The sequence below is a fragment of the Falco biarmicus genome, chromosome 1 (genome assembly GCF_023638135.1).
Source record: "Falco biarmicus isolate bFalBia1 chromosome 1, bFalBia1.pri, whole genome shotgun sequence".
NCBI classification, from domain to species: Eukaryota; Metazoa; Chordata; class Aves; order Falconiformes; family Falconidae; genus Falco; species Falco biarmicus.
The window spans coordinates 11,201,125-11,229,085 of record NC_079288.1 but is presented as its reverse complement, the minus strand read 5'-3'; the positions used below and the strand labels follow the sequence as shown (position 1 = coordinate 11,229,085).

General features: G+C 46.6%; 2 long non-coding RNA genes across 2 annotated transcripts in view; one reads left to right on the top strand and one right to left on the bottom strand.

The window, feature by feature from the left end:
• The window catches only part of LOC130143764 (uncharacterized), a 69,263-nt gene that overhangs the window by 6,911 nt on the left and 34,391 nt on the right, over positions 1-27,961 (top strand). The gene's annotated exons all lie outside the window — the stretch shown is intronic.
• On the bottom strand, positions 18,676-24,918 carry LOC130143763 (uncharacterized). Its single transcript, XR_008819864.1, has 3 exons — positions 21,392-24,918; positions 20,841-20,939; positions 18,676-19,204 (listed from the first exon to the last, which is right to left on the bottom strand). It is a non-coding gene; the product is annotated as an uncharacterized LOC130143763 (long non-coding RNA).

The following is a 27,961-nucleotide window of genomic DNA, read 5'->3' as shown; positions in this document are numbered from 1 at the left end:
TTAGGGTGTTGCTGGCAGGTTAGGGTCTGGCTGCAGGTTCCAGCGCCGAGCCCAGCCCCGAGGTCCGGCGAAGGGAGCTCTGTTCGATGCTGGGGTTGTGCAGGCGCAGTGGAGGAGCTCAGAAAGGCAGCTGCAGTGCCTGTAACCTGCTACAGTAAACCAGAGACTATAATCCTGTAAATGCCTTGGAGTGTGATAATTGCTAAAATAAAAGAAACCTTGAAGCAGGGACTTGTGATCGCTGGAGACCTCGTGTCTTCATAGACACCCCTCATACCTCTTCCAGTTCTCATTTCAGTGGTGGAAGCTGCCCGCCCTTCTCCCTGTAACCTGTAAGACCCCACAAAGGACACGAAACTTGTTCTTTCCAGGAGCTCCCACCGCATTGGGCTATGCCTGCATGTTTGAGATGCCCAAAGATCAGAGGACCATCCACACTGCCTGGATTGGGTTTGCTGAATTTTATTGACCTTTTCTGGGTGTTCCACTGAAAAAAGGGACTCAGCATCTTTTTCTGGATCCCTCATGAGCCCCAAGAAGCAAGTGCCATGTTGTACCCGCTGCAAAGTGCATGGCAGACTCCCAGGGAAGCAAGCAGATGTATTGGTCTCTGTGCAGTGGCAATCAGGAAGGGAATTAAAATTATGATATGTTGCCATGGTAATGAAGTCCCAGGATTTGGCTAGGAGGAAAAGTGAGGTTGTAGCTAGCTGCTCATGAATTCCTCAGTAGGCTTTTCAATACTCTGTTTCCTTTAAATGAAATTGGAGAAAGACTTGCAGTTCATAGTGGGGATAAAATTTTTATGAAGCTAAATCTAGGCAGTGTTTTAGTGTCAGTCAGCATTAACCCACAGCATGAACACATAAATAATTGAAATTTCAAATACCCCAGTGCTCTGGGTTAGAGCAGCAGCAGCACTCGAGGGCTGGTGCTCCGCAGGCAGCCCTGGGCAGCCCAGAAGCTGACGAGCCTCTTCCCGAGCAACCTGGGCATCCTGGGCTGGATGAAAACACCCTCCCCTGCATCCTCCCACTGCCCCACTTTACAGGATTTCTTCTGGCCAGAATCAAACAAGATAAATCTGACAGGTTTCCTCTGGCTTGCCGCAGGTGAGTTTAGCTGCTCAGGGAAGTCTCTGCAGCGCTCTCTTGAAGACGAGGTTTCTGCTCAGTGGGCTGGGGTTTGTGTGTGTGAGATCGGCTCGGCCCTTGCCAGGAGCCCATTGAAAGAGAATCCTGAAACAGGTGGACAGAAAAATAAACACAGCTAATAAAAAAAATCATAGAAATGTAGCAGAGTGAAAAGCTTGTGAAGCGTTGCTTGTTCGTGAGGGTCATGATTGGTTTTGAAAAATGGATATTTAATGAAGATTTAAAAAAATAAAAAATTCTTGGGCTTTTTTTTTGACCAACCCTTCCCTTAGTTCCCCCTTACATCTATAACAAGCTTAAGTAAAGCTGGCTGAAAATTAATTTGCAAAGAGAAAAAAAATAATTATTAAAAACAACTTTTAAAGTATTCAGCAAGAATAACAGTAGGAAAAGGAAGCTGGCCCCAATTTTTTCCTCAAATTTTATTTTTATAATTCTTTTTTCTACTTTTTCTTCCCATCTCCCTTTTACAGAGGCAAATTGGGAAGGTAGAGGGTGAGAACAGATCACTTATCTGCAGAGCAGGACAGAGGGCCAGCGGGAAAAGAAAGGGAACAAAAGCAAAGCAAAGCAAAGTGGCAGGTTTGAGGGCTTTCAAGGACCATTTTCAGGGAGAAAAAAGAGACATTTTCTTGTGACAGTGAGATGTTCTACATAGACAAAGGGGCTCAGATGAAAAATGCTCACGAGAGAGAAAGAAATTGCACATGAAGACTTCTTCCCTCTGCTGTGCTCCACCGAGCAGCTGGTCAGGGAAGATGGGGAAGGGGCACCTCAGCCAGCCGCATCCTGGTGGCCTCCGCTCCGCGGCTTGCCGGGCATGGGTACAGCTTCCAGCCCCATCCCCCTCTGCTCCGCCCGGGACCCTCGTACACACTGCCTGCCTCTGCAGAACCAGCGAGCTGCTTGGATCTTGCAGCAGACCCTGCCAATGTCCAACCCTCCAAACCATTTAGTTTTCCGTGTTTATTCCCTTGTTCCCATGCAAGCACTAATGCCAGGCAGGATCAGCAGCTGCTGGGAAGGGGAAAACTCAGCTTGTCGTGGCAGCAGCATGGATGTTCGTTGGGTACATACATGTGCACAAGTGAAACTTCACCCTTGCTATTGCAAGATGGGTTACTGTCGGCTCGGCTGAGGGTGGCTGTATCCCTGCACTGCAGCATGCATCGGTGTTTCGTTCAGCTCTGGAGGTTGATAATGTCAGTCTCACAACAATAATCCCACTGTGGTTAGAAAACAAGCATTTGACTGTTAGAGGACACAAGTGGAGGTGGATCAGCTTGATATTGCAAAAACTGCTGGATGAGACATGCCACAGCCCCCTTCACCTTCCTTGGTGTGGAGCCGCAGCCCATCCATGCTGCAGTCAGGGTGATTGCTAGGAACAAATATCTCAGAGCCCTTCTCAGCTCTACAATAACTCTAAAAAGCTGAAAACAAAGGGTGAAATAAAGAAATCAGCACACCATCACCTTCTGCAGGGCTCCTGCCTGGTGCCTCTGCTGGGCAAGAGAAAAAGAAAGGGGGTCCCTGAGGAGCTACCCTTGCGCCGCAGGATGGCACGAGGGCACATCAGTCCAGCTGTGGCACTGGTGAAGGCTGGAGGGTTGCAAGCACTGAATTTCATAGAGATTGGGAATTTGTGGTCCATCCCAAGAGGCACACCTAGCTCTTCTCAGCGAGTGTTTCCATTTCCACCAGTGATTGCGTTTGCTATAACCCACCTGCCAGAGAGGCTGGGCTTCGTTTTTGCTGCCCTGGCACAGACCAGCTTGCTGATCCTCTGCTGGGATGCCTGGCCAGCTAGAGGGCTTTTTCCCCTTACCTGCCTCTGTCCCTGCACCTCCTCCTCTGGGGTGGATTTGCAGTGGACCTTCTCTGAAAAACAAGCAGCACTGTGTCCTGGAGCTGCCTCTGGGAGCCTCCAAACCCTTTCAGCAGCCCACCTTCCATATTAATCCTGGACAAGTGTCTTTTGGGCCCTTGTAAGAGGGAGGAGCAGCAACCTGGAGGCAGCTGTGGAGGTGAGGATGGAGCACGGAGCTCTGAGCAGCCAGAGCTTCCAGAAGTGCCTGGGGGAAGAGGAGTCCTGACCCTGCAAGAGGAGGGTCTGGGTCTAACGGCCCCAAGGAGGGATGATGCTGGAGGGGGTTAGGGTGGGGGTGTTTCTTGGGGGGAGACCCAAATTTGCAGCAAAGCTCATCTCTTTGCGAGGCTGAGGGGATGAGCATTTTGAGCAAATGTTGGACGTTAAAATAAATGTTAGTGGCTGTTGCATGTTCTTTGCCTTCTCTCCCTGCAGAGCGGTGGGTGGATGCCAGTCTGGGGGGGTGAAGGGGGCGCAGGGGACCTTCCCCACTGCTTAAGTTTCCCCAGGTACCTTCTGTGGAGCCGTTGAGGGGAGCGGTGCTGCCTGGCAGGGACTTAGCACACCAAGAGAAAATAAACATGAGGAATTACTCCTGGCTCTTTCTCTTTGGTGCTACACTTGGGCTGGCTCCACTGTAACATGTGGATAAAGTGCCAGGCTGGCTGCTGTTGGATCAGGAGGTTGATTTTGGATCTGGCTTTTTTGTTGTTGTTTTATAGCCTGTATGGAAACAAAAGTGCCAAAGGAAAGACATTTTTTTCCACCCTACTGTGCTAAGCCAAGCCAGACCCATGCGATTGCTCACTCAGCCCGGGAAGCAATGGTCTGCAGATACTCTGGGACACAGAGGTGGGCAAAGTTGCTTATTTAAAACAACTTTTCTTCTTACTGCTAAGTTTGAATGACTTCTAGAGCTGGTCAGAAATGGAAAGCCACTGTGAGGTGTCTCTGGTGGGATTCTTTTGTGTCAATTGTTTACCTTCTGTAGACCTTAAAATTGGTTATATTTTAATTTTTTTTAAGTTCAGAAATGCTCCGATGAACCTGATTTTCCTTTTTTTTTTCTTTCTTTCTAAATAATATTTCTCTATAACTGCTTAGATATAGTTTCTGCTTTCAGTACAGATTTGAACAATTGTCAGACTCAGTTTATGACATGCAATTTTACAATGTGCTGATCCTGAACAGAGATTTTTGAAAACTCTTGCGTTTAAATGGTTTATCACCCAAATGTTTCCAAGTCAAAGCTGACAATCGCAAATCTCTGGTAGCATGTTGAGGGGAGGGCTGATGTTTTATCTGAGATTGGGGTTGATTTAGATTTCCTGCTAAGGAGCATGGTGCAGGCTGTAAATAAAATGAGCAGGGAGAAGTTAAATCTGAGCAGGACTACAGTGTTTTTTAAGAGCAATTCTTAATTAGACAAAAGTTTCTCTAAAGCTTTTAATGGCTTTTTCTGATAAAGGCTCCCATTTAGGTCAGTTTCATATTTTTTCAAAGAAGTAATATTAAACTGTTAAATCCCCAGAGGTAACAACATGCCAAAACAACAAAAACTTCCAGCTTAAAAACAAACTATATTTTACTGAAAGAATGAAAACTTCCAAAGGAAGTATGAACTGCTTCCTCAGGAAGGATGGGGACTGGGAAGACCCTCCACTTACTGAAAGCATTCTTCCAGCAAAAGCCACCTAAAATAAATTCTCATTTCCCATTGGAAATGTACAGATCTCCTATCAGCTGGAAAACATTGTCTTTTGGCATTAAAAGTAATTGCTAGAAGTTCTTAACCAGAAACAGAAGGTAGGCTGGGTAAAGGGAAACCTCCGTGGGATGTGTTGCCTCCCATTTGCAACCGTTTTGAGGGTCGGAAGGCATCTGAGTAGGGATGGCAGGTCCGCGGTGCCTGGCTTAATGAGGCAAATCATTGCAAAAAGACAGGTCTTTAATGGCAGGCACTGGAGGTGTTGAGTCTTTATTACAGCGTTCTCAGGGGTGCTCCTTTTAATCAATGCCTGGATGGTCAGATTAGGTCTGTTTGCTCTCTTTGGTGAATTACTGTGCAATTCGGCATTAACGAAGGTCTAATTTTATAGTGTTATTGTTAAAGAAGGTAATACAAGCCTGGGAATACTGGCAAGGAAATAAACTTTTGAGGTCCATGCCAGTAGTCAGCTCTCTGAACTAGCTGTGGTAAATGAGTAGATCAAATAGAACTTTGACTTTCAGCTCCAACAGAGCCACCACCCATTTTGCAGACTTGCCATTAAGTTCTCCCCAATGCTTTTTAATTATGTTTCTGTTCTTCCCGTTTCTCTGGCGAGAGAAACTGGCTGCAGGGGAAGGACCGTGGTTCCTCCTGGTACCATCTGTGCCAGTTAGACTTGGGAAGCACCGTAGACTTCAAAATGCTGGAGCTCCTGCCAGAGGGCTGGTATGACCTAGACTTTGGAGCCTTGCTTTTGACAGTGCTCATTGGAGCTTTCTTCGTTTGCCCCTTGGCAGCTAGGTTTGGCAGAGGAGTGATGGATCTTTTGGCTTCTGTTTTACCAGGGAACTTGTTTTGTGAAGGTGTAGAGATAGCATAAACCTTCACTGGTGATAGAAACAGATTCAGACCATTGTAGTCCTAATGGAGACCACAGGGCTTCCACGAGTGTTTGCAAACCAGACCTCTGCACACTGGTGCTTGCAGTCACAGCAGTTTCGTTGGCTCAGGTGTGCTGATTCTGGAGGCCAGGACCAGAGCTGAAAGGTTATTTTGTGCTGTACCTATCTCACCAACATTTTTAAGGGCAAAGTAGCTTCCTGGCTCCTGATAGATGGCCTTGGCTGAGCCGGGAGCTGTTTGTTTCTCCCTGTCCCAATGTCATCCTACTGCTGCTCTGACTGAACCCGGTGATCTGGGATGACTGTCAGCTGGCTCCAGAAAGGGACAGTGTGAGGGTGGTTACAACGGCTTTTTGGTTTGCCTCCTACGTGCTCCTTGGCTAGAATTGAGAGGGTCTGAGCCAGTAACTAAAAATATAGCCTTGTAGCCTTGGATAAAGGTAAGTTTGCCAGCAGGAGTTTCTCTGCAGGAGTCCTTGCATCCGTTGTAGCACAAAATCACATGTGATGTGGCAGAAAGTTGGTGTCCCACTGTTCCCGTCTCCTGCCAAGGTGCCTTTGTCTCTGCTCATGCTGAGCCACGGCTGGCTGCAGCTGGGGTGTGTGGGCTCTTCTCCCAGCCAGATCTCCATCTCACCAGGGGCACCACCACAGAATAAATAAGAGGAAAACCTTTTTGCAGTGGGCCCTGCAAATGTGTTCTGGTGGATAGCTGAATTTCTTAAGGCAGCAGAAGACAACACTTGTGATAGGTGGGGACCTGGCCTGGGTGGACATACAGGACAGGTGGTGGTAGGTTCGTGGGTCTCATGGTGCTGTGCATGGTGGTTGCCAGCAGTGAGCCTGAACTTGCCTTCTGTTGTCGGAAGCCAGTGCTCATTTAGAACAGGTTTGGTTAATTTGCTCTCTGCAAATTTCCTTTGTCCTGCACTCGCATCTATTCATTTTCTCTCCAAGTCTGTCCTTAGTGTAAAAGGAGATGCCAAGGTGAATCCAGGCATTACATCATGGACATCCTGTTGCTCCAGACCCCGGCGTGTGTTTGACTTGGCTAATGTTTCTTTCTCAAGATCGATGAGTGCCCATCCTGTTTGCCTTTCTCTGAAGATAAAATAACCTCCCTCCCCAGCCCTCCTGGGATTAGATTCCAGGTCTGGGCAGCCCAGCTGTGACAAAGGGCAGGTGTGGGTCTGCAGGCGGGATGGGGTGCTGGGGCATCCCTGGCTGCATTGCTCTTGTGAGACGAACTATCTCCATGACGATTCCAATTAGCAGGGGCCTCTGCTCCCCACCCTGCTCAGCAGGCTGTGTGTGTTTGGGGAGAAAAATGAGGAGGGAATCGGAAGACATTACTGTCTGTGGGAAGTGCAGAGGAGAGAGTAGTAGATGTGAGGAAGGAAAAAGGATGACAAAGTATTCCAAGAGTTGTGTTAAGAACGGACAAATTGATGGGATGCAACATATCATCAGTCCTGTTTAGGTAGGCTGTGTTTCTGATCTGGGCTATGTGCTTGTTTCTCATAACACTCTCATTTCCCGATCTTGGTTGGGTCCAGTCCTGTGCGAGCTGGGCAGGATCCTTCCCTCTGGAAAGCAGAGGATCCCCATAGCTCTGCAACACCCCGGGAACAGCTGAGCACCAACCCACCAGGGCTGCATAAACTGGCATAGTTACTGGCACGGGAGCAACCAGCACCAAAGAACTGTGAGCCAGAGCCTCCCATCCATCAGTAATTCCAGCTTTCCTTAAACATGAGTGAAGGCTCTGGATAGCTCAGGAGCTACAGCCACAGCCTGCACTTTGTAGCAGGAAGGTCTGTGTTCAAGCAAAGAGCGGGGAGAGGGGTGTTGGTTTCCACAGGGAAACTTGGGTGGCAAAGCCAAGGTGGGTCTCAGGCTGTAGGACTGGGAAAGGGAAGTGGTTTGGGTAAAATGCAAGCTCTGCTGGTGTCTGGGGGTATGGTAGCAACTGAAGACCCCGTTACAGGTCGGGGTACCTTTGTGCTGTGTCAGTGCCTACCCCATGTATTGCAGGTGGGAATTGTTTTCTGCTGAAGACATTATGCCTGCGTTCCAGGACTGGCTTAACTGATTTCATTCTTCCCTCTGTGTTGTGAAGGGGTTTGTGACAGCTGGGAATGAATCCTGGTCCAGGCTGATGCTGCACAAGCCCTCCCCTGCCCTTCAGCTGGGCATGGTGGGCTGGCAGGCACCGTGCAGTGCACACACGGCTTTGCTCTGACACTCGCCCAGGCTGGGACTAACCCCAGCACCACTAGTTTTGGGCCAGAGCCGAGCTGGGACCAGCTCTTCGGTGGCTGCCCAGACTGGGATGCTGACCTGTGCTCTAACACCACAGTGGAGCCTCTCCACCTGCGTCAGAGCCCATAGTTCTGCAACAACCCTGAGCACAAATCACACATTGGAAGCTGTTAGTGATGCAGCTACAACTCAGACTTTTCTGCACTGCTCTTTAGTTTGAGTTACAGCAGATGTGAAGACTCTGTGAAGACAAAGGCTTCCAAAAAAACCAAAAAAATGCAGATTCCTGTGACCAGTTATGCTTGGGGGAAGGCAGAGAAAGGAGAGAGAAACTGCAGATCTTAACCTGGGTTAACTAAACAGACTCTTAAACTCTGTTTCAACATAAGACTTCTAACATTACCTGCTTGACATGTCCTAGCCAGGGATGGGAGCCACCACACAGCGCAGTTAATCACAGAGCCAGCTGTCCCTGATACACTGGGACATAAAGCCTGTCAGAGAAAGCTCTTTCTCTGACATCTTTCATGACACAAGGAGAAAAATGAATAAAGGGTGGGAAATCTCAGAAGACAGGGCATATGCCAGCCCCTAAATAGGGCTGAAGTGCAAATTCTTTTGCAGAACTGCTTATGCCATAAGGTCTGCTTCCCTCACATCCACCCCCCCGACCCTGACTTTCTTTAAAAGTGAAGAGGGTAGTGGTGAGCTCGGTCCTTCAGTTCTTTGGATTCTGCCCAAGACAGGCCCTGCTGTCTTTTTAATGTATCTGTCTTTCTGGGGCATGTGGAACTAAACTAGGCATCTTGTCCACATCCTTGTGCTGTCACCGACATACCAAAGGCAGATCAATTTGGCTGTTAAATCCTCCCCTCCTGCCCCCAGTTGCTACCTGATTTTTCCTGCCCTTATCACCTGGAGAGTGAATTCTGTACCACAGCATCCCGTTTTCCTCTGCTGGCACGGATGCTGAGGAGCAGCTCTGGGCTGGGCTGGCTTGCCTGCCTGCTTTCCTCTGTTTGTGTGTCCTTAGGAGATTGCGTCTGGACTTGGGATTTTTGGTCTCTGCTTTTGGACTTAGCTTTGGTCAAACTTCTGGTGTTCCTGCCTCATCCCCTTTCAGAAGTTCTTCTTGAAAACTAAACCTCTGAAGGTCTGCAATGATGCCTTACAGCTCCCTTTTCTGGGCATCTCTGCAGGGATCTGCGTGAAACGCTGGGTGAAATACGGGCTTTTATTGGGCAGCTTCATGGTTAAAGACACTTGACAGAGTTGAGAGTGTTCTTTCCCCAGCTCTGTGTCACTGACCTCCAGCAAAACATTTTATCTTGCCGTTTCCTATCTGTGACAATGATAGAAATGTTCCCTTTCTTTCTCCCTTTGTCTGTCTTATCTATTTATATTTTAAGGTCTTTGGGGCAAGGACTGTCTTTTGCCTGTACCAGGCTGACAGACAAAGGCATTGACCTTATTGGGTATCGCCAAGTGTTAATGTGATAACAGCGCCAGAGCAGTGGATGAGTGCAAAACAGCAACAGTATATTTTGAATAAGTATTTTTCCTTCCTTGTAATAGCTTTTGGGATGCAATAAATAAGGCATCAAATAGAAACCACATAGGACCACTTGAAAATCTGCTTGTCCTACAAAAGGCTTTGAAAGAAACTGTTTTGTCAAAATTGAGGTTACCTTCCTCAAGTTTCCAGGTTTGGGTTGGTGCTTTTTTGGGTGGTTTGTTTTGTTGTTGGTGGTTTTTGGGGTTTTTTGGCTTTTGGGGTTTTTTTGGTTTTTATTTACTTGAAACAAAATCCAGCTCCTGGGAAGGGGAAGACCTGGGATGTAATATGTTTGTAGCTTGCCAAAGCTTTTAGGTCACCTGGGGTATTGAGGACTCTGGTAACAGCAGCTCCACCACTGCAGAAAGCTTTTGGGAGTACCTGGTCCACAGCTCCTCACTCCAGCCAGTGCAGCTGTGTGTGGGGCTGAGTGTCACCTGGCACTAGTGAAATGGCTCGGACAATTTTTGACCATATCAAAATGTTTTTGTGCAGTTTTCTCTCTGAAAGGAGGTTTTTCCTTCTGTTGCAATACAGAGGAAAAACTTGCAAATCTCCCTAGAAAATGGTGTTCTTCCCCTCAAGAAGGGGAATAGCCTCTCATCTCTGCAGGTGATCTGCCTTTTCACACAGCCAGGGGAAAAGTGTTAATATGCTATTCATTAGGAATCTAAAATTTCTGCTGTCCTCTCCTGCATCATATTCTAACTGCGTTTCATCTCCTTCTGATACAGAGATTCAAACGAAAATAAAAATGTTGGCTTTAAAGGTGAACTCGGCAGGAAAGCCTGATTTCTCGCTTCAGCAGTAGATGTGGTTCTGACCTCCTAAGACGTGACTTTTTGTGTTAATTTAATACTAAATTCCCATTAGATTAAGCACAATCTGAAGACTCAATAGGAGAATGGCAGAGGAGGGGCATCCAAGCAGCACTTAATGTCGTCTTTACTTGTGTTTCATGCTGAAAGATCAGATCAGGTAGTGAATTATTAATGCTGCAGTCTGGCACAATCATAGGCGTGCAGCCTGCCAGGATGTAAGAAGTCTGTTGCAAAGGCAGGATATTGGATCCCATCGGTGCAAACAGGCATGCTTCCATGTTTGAAAGTTCACAGTGGGAGAATTCAAATCAACTTCTGAGGCTGGCTGCAGATTAAACTCCTCCATTTTTAATTAGATGCCGTGCAAAGGACCTCATGTCAGGAAAAAGTAACACTAAACCCATGGAAATATCCGTAATAATTGTCCCACAGATTCAGTCATTGTCAGTGGGGTAAAACATTAACATCCTTGTATCGTGCTCAAGCATTTGCTTGGTTTGGGGTTTTTTCTGCAGTCCAACAACTTTAAAGCCTAATGAGTTAAGAATTGCCCAGGATGATAATGGGGCTGCTAAGGCTCTTTAATGATTGGCATGGCTCACGAAGAGGAGAAACAAAACTGAAGGAGGCTCCCTGGGGAAGGGTGTAAGGCCACAAAGGGTTGAGTGGGCAACTTGGAGAAAGGGACTGTTGCTTTCACACAGTTAGGTGTTTAAAGGAAGACAAACCCTGGCCACAGCTGACTAATTTTGGCTAATTGGAACCTGCATGGGTCAAGGCCTGGAGGCCTCACTGCTGTTAGGTCAGGGCAGCATCCATCACTGGCCTCTCCTCTGAGCGGCAGCCCATCAACAGCCTGTGACAACAGATACAAGATGGAAAACCGACAGAAAACTCTTCCTTGCGGAAGATCACGTCACACCCATTTGTCTTGCTGCTGCTTTTCTGTAGCTGGGGTGGACAATCAAGAAAGTGCATGGGTAGACAAATCTCATGGGATGTCCTTGTTTTTCCTCCTGCTTCAGGGCCAATTTGTCACTGTGGAGCCTTCTCTTTCCAGTCTCTGCCGGCTGGTTAGCTGCCATTCAACCACTGCTCATCTTGCTGAAATCCTAGTTAAAAACTTTCAGCTGATGCTGGTGGGTATGTGGGCTTTGATCCTTGGCTCCTGCTGGGGCTTCCCCATGGGAGCAGGGAATGTTGCAGACTCGAATGGCCTGTTTGGACTTTTGCTTCCAAACGGTGAATAGAAGAGCCTTTCTTGTGTAGCGATGCTTCCAGAAATGCAGAATCCTCCCACAGAAGGAGAGGCGCCTTTGTGTGGGTGCCGGGATGTGTGGGGGCAGCCGTGGGGAGAGGTGTGTGCTGGTGCTGTGCCTGCTCGTTCCTACAGCCCGCTGCAGTGTGGACTGGCCTGGTTTCAGGCAATGATCTGTCACTCAACTACATCAATCCTAAAACACATCTCTGTCAATTTGCCTTTTCACTCCAAAAACATGATCACACTGCACACTTGTTTGGTACAGTTATTATTCCTGGTAGACACCGTGCATTTCCTTGGGCAAAATGGCTCCTTAAAGCCTCTTACTTTTTTATTTTTTTTTTCAGTAACAGTAATAATATCATTTTGACTGAAGCGCAGGATGGGGGAGGAAGGATAGTTCAAGTGTTCCCAACACAAATCTCATGGTAACCTGAGAATTACGGTTAATGAAGAGTTTCAGTCTGTCTTTTTTTAATCTTACTGAAGTAGTAGTTTAAGGAGTTTTTGTTGGCAGGGCTTTTTTTTTTGTTTGTTTTGCTTTTTAAAATGAAGTGCCAGATGGACCTAAGAATCTCTCCAACAAACTTTGAACCGAACTCATTTTTCTGCTGCATTTATTGTACAACTCTAGAAAAGGAGGTGGCTTTTGATGGTCTGGGCTTTCAGAAATGAGGGATGTTATATCTAGTTGTTTCCACCAGCAGCTTGCTGGTATTCAGCACAACATTGGGATTGAACAATGATAATAAATCAGAGCTTTTCTTCAAAGTAAACATGAATATGAAGTAAACCTAGAAGAATTTGGATGAAGGATGTAAAACTTTTCAGAGATTATTGATGCCTGCTGTTTTTCTTTTCTACACTTGGTTTCTGCTACGGTGATGTTGCCCTTTGACATTTGCTAAAACCAGTGGAGGAAATGACACGATGGCATTTATTAACCTGCAGTGGGGATGTTAAACAGGAGAGGTTTCCCTGAGAATGGGATATAGCTGCTCTGTGAGAAACAGCCCTGTAGAGCTTACCTGGATGTAAAATACTATAAAACAGGTTTATTATGAAAATAATACCAGGCTGCAATGCAGTTGTGATTACAGCATATTACAGGAGTTATTTAGCCATAAAAGCCTGGCATGCTTTGCAAGGCTAGGTCTGCTTTATTCAGGGTTTCAGCTCCAGTTATCAAACTGCCTTGCAGAGGCAGCTCATGTGCAGGTGAGGGCCGTGGTGTCCAGCACCGATGTAAGCACCAGGAATCGGCTGTCTTTCAAACGGTGTGGTCAAAGTGAAGACACACTGTTTTCCTTTGGGTTGGGCTTCACTCTGTGCTCTCCATTGGAAGTTGTTCTTGTAGTGTATTTCAGCCAAGATGAAAGCAGCAAAAGTGAAGGGACAAATGGTTCTGGCTTGAGTTACGCATTTTAAAGATAAAACAAAATCCTTACATATCTTTTGGGAGCTGGGTAAATGGTCTCATTAAAAACAAAGGAGATGTGTGCTGCCTTTGGTGTACCAAGTCTTTGGATGTCCAAGACAAAAAAGCATCACGCTGGACCTGTTTCTCCTGTTACCTCCTCCAAGGAGGACAGAGATAAATATGTTCCCATGGGATGAGATACAGAAGAGGGCCAGGGTGGAGGAATACATTCGTGTCTCTTTCTCCTCATCCTCTAGGCAGCAAGGTTCCGTCCCGGGGCAGTTCTCAGTGCCAAGCCACACCTGTGTCTGAGTACCTTCTGGGCATGGGACTAACCTCTGCCATGTGTGTTCTCCTGTTCCTTTTCAAGTGTGAGACTTGGAAACAACTGCTTTCTTTAATTGTACTAAGAAAAGTCAAGGAAACTCACCTTATGCTTGGAGGTACAAGGGCTCCAGGAAATTCTGCTCATCCAGGACAGACCTAGAATCCCTTTAATGCAAGGGCAGGAGGGTGCTGGATGATGTCGGAGTGGTATTACACATATGAGTGGTGCACGTGCTCCTCTTGTCTCACCTACCCGGCATGGTGAAGACCTGCAGGGAGGCTGCTGGAGTAGGAGATGGGAGGCAGTAGCAGTTTGCTTCGTGGTGTTTCTGTTAAAGACTTCTTCCTGCAGAGATCTCTCCTCTGCACAGCTCCCTGGTAGCTCGCGGGGAGGGATAGCACTGCTCATGCTGCTGTCCAAACTGATGGGAATGTGAAGTCCCAGAGGGTCTTTTGAGAAATGTCAGCAGTTTCTGTGGGCTTTATAAAGGAATGATTACATTCATTTATAAACAGAATTATAATAAAATTAATTAAAAAAAATGAATAAACAGACTTGTGAGTTACTCAGGTTAACAGAAGTGTAAGAACAGCCTTTTTCATAGCATGGAGGTGATTAAAACAGCACACAGCAGGAACAAAGGGTTCAGCTCTCCAGAAACACAGGCTGGGTTCCTCCCCTCACACCCAAAACACTCGCTTGGGTTTGCAGTTCAGTTTATTTATTCCCTTTGTCCTCTCAAGCTGATTTTTTTTTTTTCTTTCCTTTGTTTTCAGGACTACTTTTGCCCTTGACATTTATTAAACCTTGGGAATTTTTTTTCTGTGAAACCTACCCGTTTGCTCATTAGTAGTTTTGTATATGCATAAGTGGAACACAAAAGGTATTCCATACTTCTTGAGTGTGTAGTCACTCAAGGAATACATATACAATATATTATTGCTGCCTATGACATTGATGTATGCAAGCCCTAGGAATGAGGAGTGATCGCTAAAAATGAAATTTAAGCCAACTTTCAGCTTCCCTTGTGGTTAAAAAAATTGTCAGTCAGCTTTAAAGCTGTTGTGTATGCCACTGCACCTTTCCACTCCTTGAGGGAGAACTGGATGCTCCAGCATTTGTGGTGGTCATATCCACCTTGTGCAATGCAGGATAGGGTTGAGATTGATGAGCGCCACCAAACTGTCCCTGGGATTAGAAAGAGCATGGTAGCAGGAGGATCATCCGATGTGTGGAGGACTTTGTGGTGCTGAGGAAAGGGGCTTCTTCGCAGGCAAGAGTGTTTGGTCAAGGAAACTGCTGCATCTGGGACCTGAGCTGGTCTCCTGGAGCTCCTTGCTCTCTGTGCTGAGCGTATACCAGCATAGCTCCTGTAGTGCTTGGTCCCCTTTGCAGTAGACTTGCCCAAACTGCACTTTGACCTGTCTCATTACTATATCTAGTCCTGAAATAAAGTAAAATGAATCCTGTGAAGACCATGGTATAGCTGGAGAAGGTATTGCTCTACAATGGGGATGGAAAAACTGTTTTCTGTGGCCATGGCTCTTCAGTCTGGAGATGAGAAAGCTGAGATGTATGAGAGGTTTTGTAAAATGATGAAGGTGGCGAGGCAGCAAGTTCAAAGGGGAATTTTAAAAAGTCATACACAGTGGCTTAGTAAATGGGCACTGAAAGGACTGGGCAGGGGTATGGCTCTAGCAGCCCACATTCAGCAGCTGAAGATGCTCGATGGGTACCAAGGGAAGGGACTGCAGCAAGCGGCCAGGCTCACATGTTCTCTCTAAATAGCATCTCCTGCAGCCACTGTCAGAGGCAGGTGAGCATCCAGGGCAAGACAGTTTGAACCGGCAATGAATATTATTTATGTGTAATATAGTAGCTGTAGTAATTGTAGAAAAGCAAAACAAGTCTGTGTTTAGCACCTGTGCTAGGGGCAAAGACTTTGCTGGCAAACCTAGTTTAGCTCAGCCCACTCTCCTTTGCTACAGAGCAGCACCGAGACAGCAGGTAGATCTCTTTTCCATATGGAGAGCTGCAGGGAAAGGGCAGATGTCATGCCGATGTCAACTGTTCTATACAATTGGAAACATTCAGGGTTTATATTGAATCAGAACTTTAATTGGCTGATATTTAATCACGCTGCACACTTGGACAAATTCACCCTTTTATTAGATTGGCTTTTGTAATTTCTCAGCCCTCGCTAAGGCAGGGGGACCTGTAGCATTGCTTTCATCTTTCAAATCCACTAGCTGTTCCTACACAGCCAGACAATCTGTGTTGTGTATTTTCTGATTTACGCATTGAAGTAGCTAGAAAAGGAAAAGAGTGAAACAGCAGAGCCTTAAAGTTCATCATTTACTTGAAGGGATGCACATTTAGCTGCTTGCTAGAAGTAGCAGTATTTTAAAAGACTCTAGGCATGAAATAATTAATCAAACAGAAAGAAAAGGGTGTTCCAGAGAGTTGGCAAGGCACAGTTGAGAAACTATGTTTTCCATCCCATTGAAATGTAAATACTCCAAAACACAGTCCCTTCAAAAGCCCAGCATTATTTGTTTCTGGGGATCTTTGCTATATGCTTATTACCTTTTTCCCTATGAACACTAGCTATGCAGGGAGTGTTTCTGCCTAAGCATGGCAATAAGAGAATTAATGTCGTACAACCAAAGACTCTATGGCTCAATTTACAAATGATTTGCCTCCTTATCATTAGGGATTTTTGTTATGTCTCTTTTTTGCAGACCCAGCCTTCTGACCAAAATAGCAAAATCCATTTCAGATGTGACAGCTGTAAACAGCCTGGAGTCACAGTGATTTCATTTGGTAGACACATTTCTTTAAAAAAAAAAAAAAAAAGTCTCAAACTGTAGTTGCAGTGAACTTGCATTCCCTGTCCTTGAGCCCCCTTTCTGCATGATCTGCTGAGTGCAAGGAAAAGTTTGCCCAGGGTGCTGCTTCAGTGGGTTGGGCTTTTGCAGGACCCACAGTGGCTTTCAGGGAAGCCCAGCTGTTGGCACATCTGCAGGTTCTTATGAATCTTGGGTTTGGAGATGGAAAAGCAGGGGAGGGTGGTCAACATCAGGGCTAATGGGCCAGAAAAGCTTTTGAAATCCCTTGTACAGTGGTTGTGTGCATTGCAGCAGGAGTGAATTGGCTCAGAGTAAAATCCTGGGGTCCCCAAAACCTTCAGGCCAAGTGTGTTTTGGACCACATAGTGCCAGAGAGAAGGAAATAGGAGCAGCTGTGTCTCTCCTATTCCTGTAGCAGTCACAGGGCACCACAGAGGAAGAAATGGGATTTTAGGGGATCTCGGCTGAGTCCCCTTGTACATGCAACAGCTCCATCAGCGAGGGGGGACTGGGGAGCTCGTTCCTGCTGGTTTCTGATGGAAACTGGCTCTTTGCAGAGCCTTGCACATGTTGCACCACTGTCTGTGCCCCCTGAGCTGGCTGGGTTTTGGTTTTAGTGGGACTTGCTGAAGCTGGATTGGATCGACGTGAAATTTTTTGGGCATGGGAAGAGGGAAATGAAGGCAATGGGTTTGATTTGGGTGTTTTGTTTTTCCATTTGACCATCTGGTCCTGAGTCAGTCAGAAAATATTCTGTTGGCTTTAAGTTTTTAATTCTTTCAAATTCTTTCTATAAATGAAGCTTGTTCTCACTTCAAAAATAAGGACACTGTTTCAAAGAAAAACTGGTATTTTGCTTTGAAAACACCAATATTTTTATTTCATGGAAAATTTTTTTAACCAAGATATATTTAAAATTTAAACAATTTGAGTTTGCAGAAAAGTGTGTTTTTTGATGGATAATGCGTTCATTTGAAATGCTTGCCCAGCTCCAGATGGCAAATAACACCTCTGGGAGGTAGCTGTGATGATATACCTTGAAATCACCCACAGAGCTGGCTGGGGGGACCTGGGGGACATTCAGGGCAAGAGCCTGGGTTCACCAAGCCGGGTTAACCAGTGCTGAGAGTTAACATATGGACAGGAGACCAGAGGGGCCAGATGCAGGGACACGTAATTTACTGCCTTGCCTGGGGAGAACAGCCTAACAGGGACTGTGGTTGTACAGCAGGGGCCAAATTAAAATCTTTTGTGATGAGAAGTCTGAATTTGATGCGAGGCAGCAGCAGTTCCCCGTTTTTGCCTCTGGCTCCGAGCTGCCTTTTTTTCCTCCCCTGGTTGAAGCTTGTAGCCTGTCTACATGTGGGTAGGCTTTAGTCCCAAACAGGCTTTTATTTCTTTGGGTAAAAGGCCAAAATTAATACCATTTTGTAATAATTTACAGTGACCCAGGGAGGTCTATCATGCCAAAGGCAACAGCATTCACCCACTAACCACCTTGAGTGAAACCCTGGCCCCACCAATGGGAATGGCAGTGATCCCGTAACTTTACGGAGTCGGGCTTTCACCCTGCTGCTCCATGAATGGAGCTTGGGTGTCTGCAAAGGAGGTAATTCTGGGATTACCATTACAACTTCTGGGTGCTCCTCCCTGTGCTATTTAGGAAACTTTGATTTGGAAGCCCCTCGATGACTGTTCTTAGCACAAAGGCTCAAACTTTGCCTATGCTTGCTGGTTGAAATGGTGGTTTGGTCCTTTTCTCTTTCTTTTTTTTTCTTCCCTGTTAAAAAAAAAAAATGCAACTGTATAAATGCATAGTTAGAAATTTTCCCATGAGCAAAACCCTGAAGTGGACTGTATGGTTTTGATCAGGTATAAATTGCATATAAAAAGGCTGGTAATCCAGAGATCTGGGTGGTAATCCAAATTCTCTTGTAGGATTTCTGTGTGATATTAGATAAATCACTTAATGACTCTCTACCTCTCTTTCTGTGGCTGAGAAACTGTGATGAATAATACCCAGCCCATCTGCACAAGGGTTGTGAGGCTTAATTGTATAATATTTGCAAAGCTTTTTGAAATCCTTCAATGTGAAATGGTATGTAAGTGCCCAAACAGCTTTGTCCATGTAAAGAGCTGTACATCTCTGGGTGATGCGTGCTGGCAAAGCAAGACATTAGTACCGAGCTGTGTGGCTGCAGAGAGCAGGAGGACGGGGCTCAGCAGGCAGCATGGGTCTGTGCAATTGCAGTTTGAGGGCTTGTTTCAATGGACTTGCCTTTAGCTTTTTCTGGAGGGCTCTTCTGCCTCTGGTGCTGCGTAAGATCAACATTTGTGTTGTCTTTCTCTGAAGGGTAACGCCTAGAGGCGAGGTGACATTAGCAAAATCTGCGTCTGGTCCTGCTGTGCCGGCAGGGAGCTCGTGTCCATAGTCTCACTTTCACAGCAATGCTGAGTCCTCGCAAACAGAGCCGGGAATGCAATAACAGCAAAACATGCTCCTTTAACCTACTCGGCACCAGTGTGGAAAATAATACCCCAGATAGGTACCCTGAATGCTTCTATAATTTATTCATTCAACAATTTCTTTTGATGTAGTTAATGTTGTATTTCCCTGGCCAGGGCTGGTATGTGAAGCATGAGAAATCCTTATGGACAGATTGCTTTGCCTTTCCAAAAACAAGCTCGTGTTATCTGCTGAGTGGCCTAAATGAGCTGAATCCTCCGGGATGTGCTGCTGGGCCACGGGGGATGCACCGGCTGTCTGCTGGAGTGCTCAGGCTCGCGTTTAGCCTGGGAAGGGGGAAAAGAGAGGCCAGCATCAATTTTGTTCAGGCTGGTCAGCACCTGGACTGTTCCTCCTCTCCTCCAGGATTTTGAATTTATGTAATTACCACCAAATGCAAAAAAAAAAAAAACAAACAAACAAACCTGGTTGATCTCTCCAGTGCACAAGTCTTTGCTAGGCTGTGTCCGTGAGAACCTTCCTGTTTCCTTCCAGCTGTTTGCCCCACTAAGAAACCTTCCTCCCTTGTACAGAACTTCACTTCTGTCCTTAATCATGTCGGTGCCTGCACAGTGAAATGCAGCAGTGAGTGGTTTTCTCCAGTTGAATCCGATGAACTAGACTTTCATGATCTGGGCAAAATCCTTAAAATGCCAAGTTAGAGGAAACAATAGGGATGAATGTAAACCAATGGGTTTGCTGTTGGAGGGAGATTTTTATTCTTTGATTTTTCGCGGCCTGGAGATCCCAAATTCCCAATTCACCCTTGTCCACTGAAGAAACTCATGGTGTTTTTAAACAGAGGGGTCCCTGCAGCTATATTTTGCCCTCAGAGCGAGAACTCCAAGGTTAAGTGTTAATCTCAATCTGATTTCATGTGCAAAACAGCTGCTTGGATCTCTCACCTTGCATCTGTCTCAGATGGGGCTGTTTTCTACCACTCTGTTTAGTGCAGCCAGAAAGTTAATTTAGTGCATATTGGGAAATTCCTCAAACGCCATGAGACTTAACACCATTTTTTCCATCAAGCCCTTGGAGTTTGTGTTGATATTTAGAGGTGTGAGACTGCAGTGCTGGAGAGTGGAATGTTTCACTAATTTATTGTAGGGACCTGATCTGGGGCGTTATCTCCATAGACCAAGCTGTTATTGTTTCACTTACGGGCTAAGTGCAGTATAACTCCAAGTCACAATGCGTCCCCTGTAATGCAAAACCCACAACACTCTCCTGTGGCTGACACCTGAAGTGAAGTATGTGTCTGCCAACCTCCTTGAATAATTTGCCAGTGTGTTCTAATTGGGTTTGTATTAGGCCCAAGTTTGTTTATAGATGTGCTTTTAAGTGCGTTATCCACAGGTGAGGGTGCTAGTTTGGAAATGGAGACGTGTGTGCTCATGGGCTGACTTTGCTGCTTCCTCTGCTGTGATTTTGGGGGAGCCTTTGATGGCAGAAACGCCTCTGGGTCTTGCAGCCTGGTGTTACCCAGCGCAGTCCCCGTTGCAGACAGTGGGAAATGCCAGTCGGTTTAAATGCAACTAACATAACTGGAGTTACAGAAACTTTCATGTTCCTACAAGTGCAAAGTCTGGGATGTCTGGCTATAAGAGATTTGCTTTCTTCTGCTCAGAAGAGGAAACCAGGGTCAAAAAGAACAGAGCTGTTGCTTTTGAGTTCCCAGAGCTCTGCACAGGGGAGGCTTCCAGGAGAAAAGCAGGAGAGCTCAGCAGAAGGGCAAGAGGACCCAGCTGGCTCCGTGTGAAGGGGGGGCTTGTTGGCAGAAGGTGGTAACAGTTCAGTCCAGCACACGAGCAGGGAGCTGTGGGTCATTTCAGTATCGCTGACCACCTGTTTCAGGGAGACATAACTCCAGCCCAGGTAGCTCCCACCCATTCCAGGTCTCCCCATCCCACTTTGGCTTTAAGGCACAGACTGAGTCAGAGCTAGAAAGTGCTACAGAAAATGTACAGAAATGAGCAACAGTCAGCGATGGGGCGGAGGGGTTCAGTGCTCCATGCACACCACTGCCTCCAGTATGCCTAATCCATAAAAAAATATGGCTATGGCAGAGATGGAGAAAGCTGAGTACGAGGTAGCCCAGAGGAGACAGCAGATGGGAAAGCAGCAGGAAAACGAGCAGCCTCGGAGCGTTCAGATGTGCTCGGCGAAGGCCTGCTGGGCAGGGTCCAGAGTCTGGTACTTACAGCAGTTCTGGCTCCTCTCCAGTGGGTTCGCAGGTGATTGAGAAATGTTACTGTGATAAATCGTCACGTCAAGTCCCCAAACAGTGATGTACTCGGTGGCTGCAGAGGGCAGGGAAGGTCTCAGAGGTTATGTACACCCTCCCACCTTGCTGCTGGCCCAGTCAACAAACTGCAGGGTACCCCAGTATCACCCATATCATTGAATCCGTCCAACCACCGTGAACTGGAAGAAGGTCAAGTTTTGACCTCGAGGTTGTTAACGAGGATATCTCATGCCAGTAGATGAGCTGCAGCATACCTACATGTACACGTGGGTGGTATTTTCTTCTTCCCTCCCTCCCTCCTCACAGGGTGGCTCTGATTTTTTTTCCCCCAAAAAAATCCTGGCTTCTTGTCTCATTAGCCCCCCAGGGCAGCATGGAGCATATGTAATGCACCCATGGATGGGTGGGCTTGGGTGTTTCAGGGATACTATTGCTCCTGCCCTACACAGCAAGATCTCAGACCCCTTTGCCTTGGGACCCAAAAGCTGTTTTAGGGCTCAGTCCTACTGGAACTCCGCTCTGAGGATGGCTGAGAGCAAGGCAAGCAAGCTGTGGAGACACAAAAAGGAGCCTCAAGATCCTGACTTGCATATAAACCAGATCTTGTTTAAAAAGAAAAAAAGCTTGATCCCGGCTGCTGCTTTTTATGGGGACGGAGGAGGTTATTCAGTAACCCGCATGTTCACAAAGGCACTTTTGTTCCTAATAAGTCCTGAAAAGTTACGACCTAATGTGTAACTTCATAGTTTACTCATGTAGCAGCATCGGCGTTCCTGTGTAAGGACATGAAATAGCTGCTTCTTAATGACACTGCAAAGCAGCGGCCCCGGCACCTGTTCCGGGGAGGAGCGTATGTGCCCACCTGAGCGTGACACCTGCAGCTCCTCCAAGCTCGGCATCACTGCGCATCACACCGGCCAGCGGGGAGGGCTGGCTCTGGGAAAACGTGCTCCGTGCTGTGGGCTGGGACAGGGGAGTTCCGCACCCAGAAAGCCGTGATGTGAAGCCACCTGAATGTGCCTGGGAGGTGCTGGCAGATGACAAGTGTGAATTGGACTCTCCCTGCAGCCGGAGGTGTTGGCTTGTTCGGAAAAATGCAAGCTCCTTACACTTTTAAGGTGTTTTGTATTTTTAAAGCAGTTGGCTTTAAGCAAAAGAGAGGCATCCCCACTAGAGAAAAGCTTCAAGGCTTCCTCTACACTGTAGGGAAAACAGTATGGGTGAACCAAACCGGTCCATGGGAAAAGATGCAAGTAAAACTAATGCTTTATCTCCTTCACAAGCCAGCCTCCAGAAGCAACGGCTGAGCCTTCCTTATTACCTGAAGTTGTGAGTGTCACGGATACTGAGATATTGTTTGCTTTTCTAATCCCAGCAGGGGATTAGTTTGAAGCACAAGGACCAGGAGCCTTCATAATACCAGACCTAGGCAGCGCAACTGCAGCTGATGCTGTTATTCAACTCAGTAACTGAGTCTTTGAGGAATTATCCTGCATTATTTGCTTCTCTTGTATCGCATGGCAGGAAGCGCCACAGGATAATTACTCACATTAGAAATGCTTCCTTTGGTCTGTTTCGAATGTTTCACGTTTCATCTGCCCGGGTGCCTGGTGTCAGAGGAGCATCCTGCGGACTGCCGGGCACTCAGGGTGTTACCAGGGAGGAGCCTCCCAGCAAGAGCTGAGGTGGCTCTGAAATGCTGATGACAACAGGGCAAAAACTGCTGAAGATGGAGACGGGATGGTGCCCTCTGGTCTGTTGTTGGGTTTTGTACTTCCTTATATTTTACTGAAAATGTCTAATAATAGCTGGAGTGTTCTACACCTTTTGGTGGGAAATTTCCATTCTTAAAGAAGGTGAAGTAGGAAATAAATGAAACAGGGTGGAGTGCACAAAACTGAAAAAAATAAAACAAAAAACTTGGGCGGGGGGGGGGGGGGGGCGGCTTTGCTTTCTTCCTTTTCCTGGACATACTTTCAGTGCTTTTTATGGGTTTATGTTATCAAATCTAAGTTTAGAGGAAACACATATTCTCTTAGCTCATTTCCACTCCTGCCCATCCAAATGGAGTTGCGCAGACTGGCCTCATCTTTCCCAGCCTGCTGGGGCATTGTTGGCGGTGCTGGTCAAGTAGTACCCATCCAGGCTGTGCCCCCGAGTGTCCGGAGATTTTGCATTAATTCAACACGAGTCTGCTCATCCCTAAGGCAGCGATGCAGACTCCAGCGAGGTGGGATGAGGTGAAACCTCCCCTTTCTGGTGGCAGCAGCCCTTCTCCAGCCACATCTTCACGGGTTTGTTTCACACAGACACCGCTGACCTTGTTTACTTTTTTCTTTATCTGCCCAGCCTTTCCGCAAATATTATTGCATTTGTCAGAATAGACCAATTAAGTGGCCCAACCCCTTAAAGAAAACCTTGACTTTTCTTTAACCTTCCTGAGGAATTGCTCATTAGTGGAGAACGGTGCCACTGGCTTGCACACACAGGCAGAAACAACTCCAAAACGATGGCGGGGTGGGATGGTGCTGGCTCCCAGCAGTGGGAATCCTGCTTGTCCCTTTCTTATGGATCCTGATAGCCCAGAGATGGTAAAAATAGACCTTTGGTGCCCTGCGAATGATGTGCACCTGTGAGATCTTTCCAAAGAAAGAGCTGAAATAAGTAATTTGCTGAGCAATGGCATCTCTGGGTTTCAGTTTTTCAGCAATAAAGGGATCTCAGTGATGCACGGGGAGGGGGAAACCCTCTTCCACTTCTCCCCCTTCTTCCTGCTCCCTGCCTCAGTGAGAAAATGGGTCATTTCATCCTGTGTCACCAGCAAAATGATAAGAAAAGGTGGTTTTTTTCCTGCTGCCCAATTTTAGCTTCTGAGGACTTTGAAAAGTTGGCCTCCTAATGGAGAGCACGAGGTTCCTTTACTCACCGCATCTCCAGCTGCTTTAATTCCTCACGCAGGCAGGGGGCTCATAGTCTCTCTCCCCCCTCCCAGCTGTGTTATCACCAAAATTACCAGCTTTCCGTCCTTTTCATTCCCACCTCAACAAAAGGCATGAGGAGCAATAGCAAAACTCAGCCCCCATGTAGAAGGTCTTGCAGCATGATATTGTATGGGTGGCAGGCAACTGTGGCACGGGGGGCAGTGAGGCATCCCTACCACTCCGGGATGAAGCACTGGGCTGGCCAGCTGCTCGTCAAGAGAAACTGGTGTTCAGGTGCACACACACCCACCAGTGCATTTCTGTGCTCTTAGCCTTGGTATCCTTTGCACGTTCCCTCTGCTGCTATATACAACCTTGCATAACACCTGTAATACACTGAATTTTTGAGGTCTGCTTTGAGGAGGCTTGGATCCTGCAGGTGCTTCGGGTGCACCCATGCCCAGTGCTGAGCGTGCACCCAGCTGCTGCCAGCATCTCCAGCTCTCAGATCTTAACTCCTCCTTTTTGCTGCCCTGGGTTTGTGTAACACTGGCCACTCACAGCCCCTGAGTCTGACTGTCATTAACTATAAGCTTTATATTATTTACAAAAAAAAGAAATAAAAATTTAAGCCTACATATATGCATTTCACCAAAGAGTCTAAGCATCTGTATGAAGATCCTAGAAGTGTTTCTGAGTACTGTTTGCATTGGTGAGTTTTAAAATGAAGCTTTTTTTTAAAAAAAAACAACCATTAATACTTGAGAAAATAATTCTCATCTTCCAAGTGGTTTTGATATCATTTGGAAGCAAAGAGTTTTGCAAACATATTAGAGGCAAATCTTGGCATAATTAGAATAAATGGAACTGAAGCACAGGGCTTCATAAGGCTTTCCACCCCCCTCCGCTTCTTTTCTCTTCTTATGCTCCACACAGCAATTGTTCCAGTGGGAAACAGGTGGAAGAAAAGTTGAGTTTTCACTGCATTCATTTCTAATTATTGCTTTTTATCTCTAATGGATGTGGAATGCTTAATCTTTGAACTCATGTGTCAAAATATATTTGCAAGATACATCAAATGAAAAGAATTCCTCCCCTTTTTTCTTCCAGCATAGTAATTGCGCTTTTTTATTTATATGTTGTGGACAAATTAACATTTAGTCTCCTGTGTTGTATTCACATCCCAAATGACCATGCGCTGGATGGGAGAGGATGAAAGAGCGGAAGGTGTGTTGCATTTCTGCGTTTGGTGATGCCCTCCTGTACCTGCAAGAGAGGATGAGTGAGTGATGCAGGGCCAGGTTAACAGTACCAACGGTTACATAGTGCTGTGTTACATGGTGTCAAACAAAAATCTGATGGTATGGAGGGTGGACTTTCATAACAGACAGACTGAAAACATGAAACACCACCAGAGCTGGCCCAAACTCTGTTCCTGAAGAGCAGGATGCTGCTAATAACTGCAGACGGAACCGAAATATGTACATGTTAGCCTTTACAGTCTGTTTTGATTCGCATGTGTATCTGGGATCTTAGTTCAAATCTTACATGGTAATAAACCAAAGTCAATTCTAGATGCAGTCTTGAGTTGGAGCTTGTTGAGATCAAATTTAGAGACAGGTGCCTGGAGCAAGGGGCAGTGTTTAAGCACAGTTACTAGCAAAAGGTGCAGGTTTAAGAGGTTTGCCTGTAAGATAGAGACAGTCCTGGTCTGACCGTGTGTCCTTTCCAAGAGCCCAGCGGCCCAGGCAGGACACGGCTGTGGAAATTAAAATGTTTTTTTCAAGCAAGATGAGGGCTGCGTTGAGGGATGGTAGGCCTCCTTTGAGCTTTGTTTTCTGGCTGCAGATGCAAAGAGCCACCTTCTCCATTTCTATTCCCTAGGACCTTTTTAGGTTTTCCTGATTCCATTCCTGGGGTTCTGACCTGCTGCTCTGGGGCTGTGTTTGGGAAGTCCCCTAGGTGTTTCTCTGAAATGATTTGCTTTTTATTTCCTGTTCCAGCTCAAGAGGGAGCATTTGGTCAGCAGCCCCAAGAAGTGTCCACCCTTTGTTACTGCTGCCCTCCAAGGCCCCTCAGTAACCACTGCCAGAGAAAGCTGGCCCCCAAGGCTTGAATTACAGTGAAGCCATGGATAGAAAATACACCATGAAATTTTATGGCTCCTGCGAAGGGGCTGCCATCTGCTTTTTCTTTTTTCCCCCTCTCTTTTTTTTTTTTTTATAGCCATTCCACAGTCTATTAAACCATTACTGTCTGCTCCCCCACTTCCCGCCAAGGTCTGTGTCCATTTCAAAATATAACACTTTAGATTTCAAAGCACCCCTTGGGAATTCCACAGATCATTCATGCTGTACAGACCTTTACTGATCCTTTTTTTTTTTTTGTAATTGAAATCTATTTGTTCACATCCATAGCTACATGTTGCTTTCAGCCCCTTGGCCCCTTTCCTCCACTTGCTCTTTCCTCATGAAAAATCAAAAAATCTTGCTGAGATGAGCCTGAGCTAGAGTTGTTATCTCTGATTGTGCCTTGCTGGTCCTGCATAGAGGGATACTCCAAATCTGTAGCCAGAATGATGCTTGTCAGGCTCCTCCTGCCATGGGAGGGAAAGGCTGCAGGTACTGGGCTGCTTTGCAAGCAAGAGCTGTAGGGTGATGAGTACTTTCCACCCACAGATTCGCTGGCTCCAAACATCCAGCATGAATCCCAAGTGCCCTGTCTCCTCCTGCTTTCCTGTACTGCTGCTATCGTATCTCCTCGCTGATGTTGTGTAAAGAGGGAACTGGATTCCACTTGTTTCTGGAAATCACTTTTGCACATGTTGCGAGGCTTGCTATTTCTTGTGACGGGAGGGTTTTTCTTTCTTTTAAACATTTGGGTAGGTTTCATATCTCCCTCCCCCCAGTTTTTCTTTCTGGAAGGTGGAACAAAACCCCTTCAGCTGTAACAGGTGGGCCTGGGAGCAAAACACGCAGAGACCGCTGGGTGCCTAGCCTTGCTCCACGGGCTGCAGGGAATGTGCGAGGCTGGATCCTGGTACAAGGCACTGCTGCCAGTTCCCTTCTTAAACTGATCCATCTCTAAAAGAAAACAGCTTTCTATAGTAAATGTGTCTCTGTAACTTGTTAATTTATTGAAAGGGGATTGCAGGTGCCAGGATGTGTGATTTTGCCTTTGATTACAGAATAACTCTCCTGTGCTCCCTGACCAGCTGATAAAAAGGACACATTTTTCTGAAGAGAATCTTTCACACCATCCCTGCTGCTCTTTCTCACTCATCCTGCATTGCACAGATAGCCACAGGTACCTGTCCAGCCTGGAACAGCCCAGGGCAGTGCTGATGCTGTGGGTACAGCACAAGTGATGCTGCCCACATCTTTGTAACACAGCGCAGATGGCTCAGACATACTCTGCTTTCAGTGAATTACGCTCTGTAGTTATTTCGAGATGCTGCATGATGGTTTAGGGCCACCTGCAGCGTCTCAGGGAGGAGGAGAGTTTCGGTGCTTAGCCAGCCAAATTGAAACTCTGTGAGGACTTAACCTCCAAGCTGTGCAAACGGGGCTCTGTACGAGCATCTTGGTGCAAACCCTGCTTCCTCTGCAGCTCCTCCTTTCCCTCGCTGTTCTTCTCCAAAAGCACCGCTGCCTTTTCGCAGCGTAGATCCCATGCCTAGGGCCCGGGGAGCTCGGTAACCACTAGAGGGAGATGATAATGACTTTTAATATTTGTAATTCTCATGTTATCTGTAACAAATAACAATTGGCCTTTGCAGCTGCACAACTCTAATGGGGCTAAAGTCGCTCCCCAGGACCTTTCCATCCCTGGAGAGCGGAGCTGAGCCAGCGCTGCTGGGTCCTTATTGTAGGGAGCACCTTTGGGTTTGTATTAATACAAATCACACAGCCTCACTGTAGCACTCTGGGCTTGAACCCCAAGTGCAAAACTTGGTTGACATCTCCATTTAGACTAAATGGGAGTTCCTGTTGTCCTTTGAAAAGTTGTATGATATATGGGACTAATTTGCTGTTCTTCAACTTTTCCACCTGGGACAAAAACAGTTCTGGGAGCATCTGTAGTTAGAGGCAGAGTACAAGGGTGCCTGCATCTCCTCATCCCTAATTTAAGCCAGAATTCAGGGTTTATTTTTAAA